This window comes from Anthonomus grandis, unplaced genomic scaffold (assembly GCF_022605725.1).
Source record: "Anthonomus grandis grandis unplaced genomic scaffold, icAntGran1.3 ctg00000866.1, whole genome shotgun sequence".
NCBI classification, from domain to species: domain Eukaryota; kingdom Metazoa; phylum Arthropoda; class Insecta; order Coleoptera; family Curculionidae; genus Anthonomus; species Anthonomus grandis.
Genome location: NW_026088610.1, coordinates 13563 through 24757, shown reverse-complemented (window position 1 = coordinate 24757; position 11195 = coordinate 13563).

Below are 11195 nucleotides of genomic sequence, written 5' to 3'. Positions count from 1 at the left end.
GTTATAACCCGGTGTTTTCGTAATCTAGGTGACCCAAATAAGACGCTGGTATACTTAGTTTGATTTCGAAAAAAATCAATTTTTGGTGAAAAAATTCGATACGGGGGGGTATACCTGAAAAATGAAAAATTCCAAACTTTGAAGGTCGATATCTCGGCTTCTATGGGAGCTATCGGGAAAATTCCAACGGTTTTGTCTTAGTTTCGTCGTCATGAATCTAACGAGACTATCCGCAAAGTCGTAGCTTTTACGATAGCCGAGATACGGCATTTTTGATGCCCATTTTTGGCCTCAAAAACGGACGTCGAAAACGACTTTTTCAGGATGTTCAAAGTGCTCTCATTCCCTTAGTTCTGCTCGGATCCTGTTGTAACCCGGTGTTTTCGTAATCTAGGTGACCCAAATAAGACGCTGGTATGCTTAGTTTGATTTCGAAAAAAATCAATTTTTGGTGAAAAAATTCGATACGGGGGGGTATACCCGAAAAACGAAAAATTCCAAACTTTGAAGGTCGATATCTCGGCTTCTATGGGAGCTATCGGGAAAATTCCAACGGTTTTGTCTTAGTTTCGTCGTTCTGAATCCAACGAGACTATCCGCAAAGTCGTAGCTTTTACGATAGCCGAGATACGGCATTTTTGATGCCCATTTTTGGCCTCAAAAACGGACGTCGAAAACGACTTTTTCAGGATTTTCAAAGTGCTCTCATTCCCTTAGTTCTGCTCGGATCCTGTTATAACCCGGTGTTTTCGTAATCTAGGTGACCCAAATAAGACGCTGGAATACTTAGTTTGATTTTGAAACAAATCAATTTTTGGTGAAAAAATTCGATACAGGGGTATACCCGAAACTTTTTCAGGATTTTCAAAGTGCTCTCATTCCCTTAGTTCTGCTCGGATCCTGTTATAACCCGGTGTTTTCGTAATCTAGGTGACCCAAATAAGACGCTGGTATGCTTAGTTTGATTTCGAAAAAAATCAATTTTTAATGAAAAAATTCGATACGGGGGGTATACCCGAAAAATGAAAAATTCCAAACTTTGAAGGTCGATATCTCGGCTTCTATGGGAGCTATCGGGAAAATTCCAACGGTTTTGTCTTAGTTTCGTCGTTCTGAATCCAACGAGACTATCCGCAAAGTCGTAGCTTTTACGATAGCCGAGATACGGCATTTTTGATGCCCATTTTTGGCCTCAAAAACGGACGTCGAAAACGACTTTTTCAGGATGTTCAAAGTGCTCTCATTCCCTTAGTTCTGCTCGGATCCTGTTGTAACCCGGTGTTTTCGTAATCTAGGTGACCCAAATAAGACGCTGGTATGCTTAGTTTGATTTCGAAAAAAATCAATTTTTGGTGAAAAAATTCGATACGGGGGGGTATACCCGAAAAACGAAAAATTCCAAACTTTGAAGGTCGATATCTCGGCTTCTATGGGAGCTATCGGGAAAATTCCAACGGTTTTGTCTTAGTTTCGTCGTTCTGAATCCAACGAGACTATCCGCAAAGTCGTAGCTTTTACGATAGCCGAGATACGGCATTTTTGATGCCCATTTTTGGCCTCAAAAACGGACGTCGAAAACGACTTTTTCAGGATTTTCAAAGTGCTCTCATTCCCTTAGTTCTGCTCGGATCCTGTTATAACCCGGTGTTTTCGTAATCTAGGTGACCCAAATAAGACGCTGGTATACTTAGTTTGATTTCGAAAAAAATCAATTTTTAATGAAAAAATTCGATACGGGGGGTATACCCGAAAAATGAAAAATTCCAAACTTTGAAGGTCGATATCTCGGCTTCTATGGGAGCTATCGGGAAAATTCCAACGGTTTTGTCTTAGTTTCGTCGTCATGAATCTAACGAGACTATCCGCAAAGTCGTAGCTTTTACGATAGCCGAGATACGGCATTTTTGATGCCCATTTTTGGCCTCAAAAACGGACGTCGAAAACGACTTTTTCAGGATTTTCAAAGTGCTCTCATTCCCTTAGTTCTGCTCGGATCCTGTTATAACCCGGTGTTTTCGTAATCTAGGTGACCCAAATAAGACGCTGGTATACTTAGTTTGATTTCGAAAAAAAAACAATTTTTGGTGAAAAAATTCGATACAGGGGGGTATACCCGAAAAATGAAAAATTCCAAACTTTGAAGGTCGATATCTCGGCTTCTATGGGAGCTATCGGGAAAATTCCAACGGTTTTGTCTTAGTTTCGTCGTCATGAATCTAACGAGACTATCCGCAAAGTCGTAGCTTTTACGATAGCCGAGATACGGCATTTTTGATGCCCATTTTTGGCCTCAAAAACGGACGTCGAAAACGACTTTTTCAGGATTTTCAAAGTGCTCTCATTCCCTTAGTTCTGCTCGGATCCTGTTATAATCCGGTGTTTTCGTAATCTAGGTGACCCAAATAAGACGCTGGTATACTTAGTTTGATTTCGAAAAAAATCAATTTTTGGTGAAAAAATTCGATACGGGGGGGTATACCCGAAAAATGAAAAATTCCAAACTTTGAAGGTCGATATCTCGGCTTCTATGGGAGCTATCGGGAAAATTCCAACGGTTTTGTCTTAGTTTCGTCGTCATGAATCTAACGAGACTATCCGCAAAGTCGTAGCTTTTACGATAGCCGAGACACGGCATTTTTGATGCCCATTTTTGGCCTCAAAAACGGACGTCGAAAACGACTTTTTCAGGATTTTCAAAGTGCTCTCATTCCCTTAGTTCTGCTCGGATCCTGTTATAACCCGGTGTTTTCGTAATCTAGGTGACCCAAATAAGACGCTGGTATGCTTAGTTTGATTTCGAAAAAAATCAATTTTTGGTGAAAAAATTCGATACGGGGGGGTATACCCGAAAAAACGAAAAATTCCAAACTTTGAAGGTCGATATCTCGGCTTCTATGGGAGCTATCGGGAAAATTCCAACGGTTTTGTCTTAGTTTCGTCGTTCTGAATCCAACGAGACTATCCGCAAAGTCGTAGCTTTTACGATAGCCGAGATACGGCATTTTTGATGCCCATTTTTGGCCTCAAAAACGGACGTCGAAAACGACTTTTTCAAGATTTTCAAAGTGCTCTCATTCCCTTAGTTCTGCTCGGATCCTGTTATAACCCGGTGTTTTCGTAATCTAGGTGACCCAAATAAGACGCTGGAATACTTAGTTTGATTTTGAAACAAATCAATTTTTGGTGAAAAAATTCGATACAGGGGTATACCCGAAACTTTTTCAGGATTTTCAAAGTGCTCTCATTCCCTTAGTTCTGCTCGGATCCTGTTATAACCCGGTGTTTTCGTAATCTAGGTGACCCAAATAAGACGCTGGTATACTTAGTTTGATTTCGAAAAAAATCAATTTTTAATGAAAAAATTCGATACGGGGGGGTATACCCGAAAAATGAAAAATTCCAAACTTTGAAGGTCGATATCTCGGCTTCTATGGGAGCTATCGGGAAAATTCCAACGGTTTTGTCTTAGTTTCGTCGTCATGAATCTAACGAGACTATCCGCAAAGTCGTAGCTTTTACGATAGCCGAGATACGGCATTTTTGATGCCCATTTTTGGCCTCAAAAACGGACGTCGAAAACGACTTTTTCAGGATGTTCAAAGTGCTCTCATTCCCTTAGTTCTGCTCGGATCCTGTTATAACCCGGTGTTTTCGTAATCTAGGTGACCCAAATAAGACGCTGGTATGCTTAGTTTGATTTCGAAAAAAATCAATTTTTGGTGAAAAAATTCGATACGGGGGGGTATACCCGAAAAACGAAAAATTCCAAACTTTGAAGGTCGATATCTCGGCTTCTATGGGAGCTATCGGGAAAATTCCAACGGTTTTGTCTTAGTTTCGTCGTTCTGAATCCAACGAGACTATCCGCAAAGTCGTAGCTTTTACGATAGCCGAGATACGGCATTTTTGATGCCCATTTTTGGCCTCAAAAACGGACGTCGAAAACGACTTTTTCAAGATTTTCAAAGTGCTCTCATTCCCTTAGTTCTGCTCGGATCCTGTTATAACCCGGTGTTTTCGTAATCTAGGTGACCCAAATAAGACGCTGGAATACTTAGTTTGATTTTGAAACAAATCAATTTTTGGTGAAAAAATTCGATACAGGGGTATACCCGAAACTTTTTCAGGATTTTCAAAGTGCTCTCATTCCCTTAGTTCTGCTCGGATCCTGTTATAACCCGGTGTTTTCGTAATCTAGGTGACCCAAATAAGACGCTGGTATACTTAGTTTGATTTCGAAAAAAATCAATTTTTAATGAAAAAATTCGATACGGGGGGGTATACCCGAAAAATGAAAAATTCCAAACTTTGAAGGTCGATATCTCGGCTTCTATGGGAGCTATCGGGAAAATTCCAACGGTTTTGTCTTAGTTTCGTCGTCATGAATCTAACGAGACTATCCGCAAAGTCGTAGCTTTTACGATAGCCGAGATACGGCATTTTTGATGCCCATTTTTGGCCTCAAAAACGGACGTCGAAAACGACTTTTTCAGGATGTTCAAAGTGCTCTCATTCCCTTAGTTCTGCTCGGATCCTGTTATAACCCGGTGTTTTCGTAATCTAGGTGACCCAAATAAGACGCTGGTATGCTTAGTTTGATTTCGAAAAAAATCAATTTTTGGTGAAAAAATTCGATACGGGGGGGTATACCCGAAAAACGAAAAATTCCAAACTTTGAAGGTCGATATCTCGGCTTCTATGGGAGCTATCGGGAAAATTCCAACGGTTTTGTCTTAGTTTCGTCGTTCTGAATCCAACGAGACTATCCGCAAAGTCGTAGCTTTTACGATAGCCGAGATACGGCATTTTTGATGCCCATTTTTGGCCTCAAAAACGGACGTCGAAAACGACTTTTTCAGGATTTTCAAAGTGCTCTCATTCCCTTAGTTCTGCTCGGATCCTGTTATAACCCGGTATTTTCGTAATCTAGGTGACCCAAATAAGACGCTGGTATGCTTAGTTTGATTTAGAAAAAAATCAATTTTTGGTGAAAAAATTCGATACGGGGGGGTATACCCGAAAAATGAAAAATTCCAAACTTTGAAGGTCGATATCTCGGCTTCTATGGGAGCTATCGGGAAAATTCCAACGGTTTTGTCTTAGTTTCGTCGTTCTGAATCCAACGAGACTATCCGCAAAGTCGTAGCTTTTACGATAGCCGAGATACGGCATTTTTGATGCCCATTTTTGGCCTCAAAAACGGACGTCGAAAACGACTTTTTCAGGATTTTCAAAGTGCTCTCATTCCCTTAGTTCTGCTCGGATCCTGTTATAACCCGGTATTTTCGTAATCTAGGTGACCCAAATAAGACGCTGGTATGCTTAGTTTGATTTAGAAAAAAATCAATTTTTGGTGAAAAAATTCGATACGGGGGGGTATACCCGAAAAATGAAAAATTCCAAACTTTGAAGGTCGATATCTCGGCTTCTATGGGAGCTATCGGGAAAATTCCAACGGTTTTGTCTTAGTTTCGTCGTTCTGAATCCAACGAGACTATCCGCAAAGTCGTAGCTTTTACGATAGCCGAGATACGGCATTTTTGATGCCCATTTTTGGCCTCAAAAACGGACGTCGAAAACGACTTTTTCAGGATTTTCAAAGTGCTCTCATTCCCTTAGTTCTGCTCGGATCCTGTTATAACCCGGTGTTTTCGTAATCTAGGTGACCCAAATAAGACGCTGGTATACTTAGTTTGATTTCGAAAAAAATCAATTTTTGGTGAAAAAATTCGATACGGGGGGGTATACCCGAAAAATGAAAAATTCCAAACTTTGAAGGTCGATATCTCGGCTTCTATGGGAGCTATCGGGAAAATTCCAACGGTTTTGTCTTAGTTTCGTCGTCATGAATCTAACGAGACTATCCGCAAAGTCGTAGCTTTTACGATAGCCGAGATACGGCATTTTTGATGCCCATTTTTGGCCTCAAAAACGGACGTCGAAAACGACTTTTTCAGGATTTTCAAAGTGCTCTCATTCCCTTAGTTCTGCTCGGATCCTGTTATAACCCGGTGTTTTCGTAATCTAGGTGACCCAAATAAGACGCTGGTATACTTAGTTTGATTTCGAAAAAAATCAATTTTTGGTGAAAAAATTCGATACGGGGGGGTATACCCGAAAAATGAAAAATTCCAAACTTTGAAGGTCGATATCTCGGCTTCTATGGGAGCTATCGGGAAAATTCCAACGGTTTTGTCTTAGTTTCGTCGTCATGAATCTAACGAGACTATCCGCAAAGTCGTAGCTTTTACGATAGCCGAGATACGGCATTTTTGATGCCCATTTTTGGCCTCAAAAACGGATTTTCAGGATTTTCAAAGTGCTCTCATTCCCTTAGTTCTGCTCGGATCCTGTTATAACCCGGTGTTTTCGTAATCTAGGTGACCCAAATAAGACGCTGGAATACTTAGTTTGATTTTGAAACAAATCAATTTTTGGTGAAAAAATTCGATACAGGGGTATACCCGAAACTTTTTCAGGATTTTCAAAGTGCTCTCATTCCCTTAGTTCTGCTCGGATCCTGTTATAACCCGGTGTTTTCGTAATCTAGGTGACCCAAATAAGACGCTGGTATGCTTAGTTTGATTTCGAAAAAAATCAATTTTTGGTGAAAAAATTCGATACGGGGGGGTATACCCGAAAAATGAAAAATTCCAAACTTTAAAGGTCGATATCTCGGCTTCTATGGGAGCTATCGGGAAAATTCCAACGGTTTTGTCTTAGTTTCGTCGTTCTGAATCCAACGAGACTATCCGCAAAGTCGTAGCTTTTACGATAGCCGAGATACGGCATTTTTGATGCCCATTTTTGGCCTCAAAAACGGACGTCGAAAACGACTTTTTCAGGATTTTCAAAGTGCTCTCATTCCCTTAGTTCTGCTCGGATCCTGTTATAACCCGGTGTTTTCGTAATCTAGGTGACCCAAATAAGACGCTGGTATACTTAGTTTGATTTCGAAAAAAATCAATTTTTGGTGAAAAAATTCGATACGGGGGGGTATACCCGAAAAATGAAAAATTCCAAACTTTGAAGGTCGATATCTCGGCTTCTATGGGAGCTATCGGGAAAATTCCAACGGTTTTGTCTTAGTTTCGTCGTCATGAATCTAACGAGACTATCCGCAAAGTCGTAGCTTTTACGATAGCCGAGATACGGCATTTTTGATGCCCATTTTTGGCCTCAAAAACGGACGTCGAAAACGACTTTTTCAGGATGTTCAAAGTGCTCTCATTCCCTTAGTTCTGCTCGGATCCTGTTATAACCCGGTGTTTTCGTAATCTAGGTGACCCAAATAAGACGCTGGTATGCTTAGTTTGATTTCTAAAAAAATCAATTTTTGGTGAAAAAATTCGATACGGGGGGGTATACCCGAAAAACGAAAAATTCCAAACTTTGAAGGTCGATATCTCGGCGTCTATGGGAGCTATCGGGAAAATTCCAACGGTTTTGTCTTAGTTTCGTCGTTCTGAATCCAACGAGACTATCCGCAAAGTCGTAGCTTTTACGATAGCCGAGATACGGCATTTTTGATGCCCATTTTTGGCCTCAAAAACGGACGTCGAAAACGACTTTTTCAGGATTTTCAAAGTGCTCTCATTCCCTTAGTTCTGCTCGGATCCTGTTATAACCCGGTGTTTTCGTAATCTAGGTGACCCAAATAAGACGCTGGAATACTTAGTTTGATTTTGAAACAAATCAATTTTTGGTGAAAAAATTCGATACAGGGGTATACCCGAAACTTTTTCAGGATTTTCAAAGTGCTCTCATTCCCTTAGTTCTGCTCGGATCCTGTTATAACCCGGTGTTTTCGTAATCTAGGTGACCCAAATAAGACGCTGGTATACTTAGTTTGATTTCGAAAAAAATCAATTTTTAATGAAAAAATTCGATACGGGGGGTATACCCGAAAAATGAAAAATACCAAACTTTGAAGGTCGATATCTCGGCTTCTATGGGAGCTATCGGGAAAATTCCAACGGTTTTGTCTTAGTTTCGTCGTTCTGAATCCAACGAGACTATCCGCAAAGTCGTAGCTTTTACGATAGCCGAGATACGGCATTTTTGATGCCCATTTTTGGCCTCAAAAACGGACGTCGAAAACGACTTTTTCAGGATTTTCAAAGTGCTCTCATTCTCTTAGTTCTGCTCGGATCCTGTTATAACCCGGTATTTTCGTAATCTAGGTGACCCAAATAAGACGCTGGTATGCTTAGTTTGATTTAGAAAAAAATCAATTTTTGGTGAAAAAATTCGATACGGGGGGGTATACCCGAAAAATGAAAAATTCCAAACTTTGAAGGTCGATATCTCGGCTTCTATGGGAGCTATCGGGAAAATTCCAACGGTTTTGTCTTAGTTTCGTCGTTCTGAATCCAACGAGACTATCCGCAAAGTCGTAGCTTTTACGATAGCCGAGATACGGCATTTTTGATGCCCATTTTTGGCCTCAAAAACGGACGTCGAAAACGACTTTTTCAGGATTTTCAAAGTGCTCTCATTCCCTTAGTTCTGCTCGGATCCTGTTATAACCCGGTGTTTTCGTAATCTAGGTGACCCAAATAAGACGCTGGTATACTTAGTTTGATTTCGAAAAAAATCAATTTTTAATGAAAAAATTCGATACGGGGGGTATACCCGAAAAATGAAAAATTCCAAACTTTGAAGGTCGATATCTCGGCTTCTATGGGAGCTATCGGGAAAATTCCAACGGTTTTGTCTTAGTTTCGTCGTTCTGAATCCAACGAGACTATCCGGAAAGTCGTAGCTTTTACGATAGCCGAGATACGGCATTTTTGATGCCCATTTTTGGCCTCAAAAACGGACGTCGAAAACGACTTTTTCAGGATTTTCAAAGTGCTCTCATTCCCTTAGTTCTGCTCGGATCCTGTTATAACCCGGTGTTTTCGTAATCTAGGTGACCCAAATAAGACGCTGGTATACTTAGTTTGATTTCGAAAAAAATCAATTTTTGGTGAAAAAATTCGATACGGGGGGGTATACCCGAAAAATGAAAAATTCCAAACTTTGAAGGTCGATATCTCGGCTTCTATGGGAGCTATCGGGAAAATTCCAACGGTTTTGTCTTAGTTTCGTCGTCATGAATCTAACGAGACTATCCGCAAAGTCGTAGCTTTTACGATAGCCGAGATACGGCATTTTTGATGCCCATTTTTGGCCTCAAAAACGGACGTCGAAAACGACTTTTTCAGGATTTTCAAAGTGCTCTCATTCCCTTAGTTCTGCTCGGATCCTGTTATAACCCGGTGTTTTCGTAATCTAGGTGACCCAAATAAGACGCTGGAATACTTAGTTTGATTTTGAAACAAATCAATTTTTGGTGAAAAAATTCGATACAGGGGTATACCCGAAACTTTTTCAGGATTTTCAAAGTGCTCTCATTCCCTTAGTTCTGCTCGGATCCTGTTATAACCCGGTGTTTTCGTAATCTAGGTGACCCAAATAAGACGCTGGTATGCTTAGTTTGATTTCGAAAAAAATCAATTTTTGGTGAAAAAATTCGATACAGGGGTATACCCGAAACTTTTTCAGGATTTTCAAAGTGCTCTCATTCCCTTAGTTCTGCTCGGATCCTGTTATAACCCGGTGTTTTCGTAATCTAGGTGACCCAAATAAGACGCTGGAATACTTAGTTTGATTTTGAAACAAATCAATTTTTGGTGAAAAAATTCGATACAGGGGTATACCCGAAACTTTTTCAGGATTTCAAAGTGCTCTCATTCCCTTAGTTCTGCTCGGATCCTGTTATAACCCGGTGTTTTCGTAATCTAGGTGACCCAAATAAGACGCTGGTATACTTAGTTTGATTTCGAAAAAAATCTATTTTTAATGAAAAAATTCGATACGGGGGGTATACCCGAAAAATGAAAAAATACCAAACTTTGAAGGTCGATATCTCGGCTTCTATGGGAGCTATCGGGAAAATTCCAACGGTTTTGTCTTAGTTTCGTCGTTCTGAATCCAACGAGACTATCCGCAAAGTCGTAGCTTTACGATAGCCGAGATACGGCATTTTTGATGCCCATTTTTGGCCTCAAAAACGGACGTCGAAAAACGACTTTTTCAGGATTTTCAAAGTGCTCTCATTCCCTTAGTTCTGCTCGGATCCTGTTATAACCCGGTATTTTCGTAATCTAGGTGACCCAAATAAGACGCTGGTATGCTTAGTTTGATTTAGAAAAAAATCAATTTTTGGTGAAAAAATTCGATACGGGGGGGTATACCCGAAAAATGAAAAATTCCAAACTTTGAAGGTCGATATCTCGGCTTCTATGGGAGCTATCGGGAAAATTCCAACGGTTTTGTCTTAGTTTCGTCGTTCTGAATCCAACGAGACTATCCGCAAAGTCGTAGCTTTTACGATAGCCGAGATACGGCATTTTTGATGCCCATTTTTGGCCTCAAAAACGGACGTCGAAAACGACTTTTTCAGGATTTTCAAAGTGCTCTCATTCCCTTAGTTCTGCTCGGATCCTGTTATAACCCGGTGTTTTCGTAATCTAGGTGACCCAAATAAGACGCTGGTATGCTTAGTTTGATTTCGAAAAAAATCAATTTTTGGTGAAAAAATTCGATACGGGGGGGTATACCCGAAAAATGAAAAATTCCAAACTTTGAAGGTCGATATCTCGGCTTCTATGGGAGCTATCGGGAAAATTCCAACGGTTTTGTCTTAGTTTCGTCGTCATGAATCTAACGAGACTATCCGCAAAGTCGTAGCTTTTACGATAGCCGAGATACGGCATTTTTGATGCCCATTTTTGGCCTCAAAAACGGACGTCGAAAACGACTTTTTCAGGATGTTTAAAGTGCTCTCATTCCCTTAGTTCTGCTCGGATCCTGTTATAACCCGGTGTTTTCGTAATCTAGGTGACCCAAATAAGACGCTGGTATGCTTAGTTTGATTTCGAAAAAAATCAATTTTTGGTGAAAAAATTCGATACAGGGGGGTATACCCGAAAAACGAAAAATTCCAAACTTTGAAGGTCGATATCTCGGCTTCTATGGGAGCTATCGGGAAAATTCCAACGGTTTTGTCTTAGTTTCGTCGTTCTGAATCCAACGAGACTATCCGCAAAGTCGTAGCTTTTACGATAGCCGAGATACGGCATTTTTGATGCCCATTTTTGGCCTCAAAACGGACGTCGAAAACGACTTTTCAGGATTTTCAAAGTGCT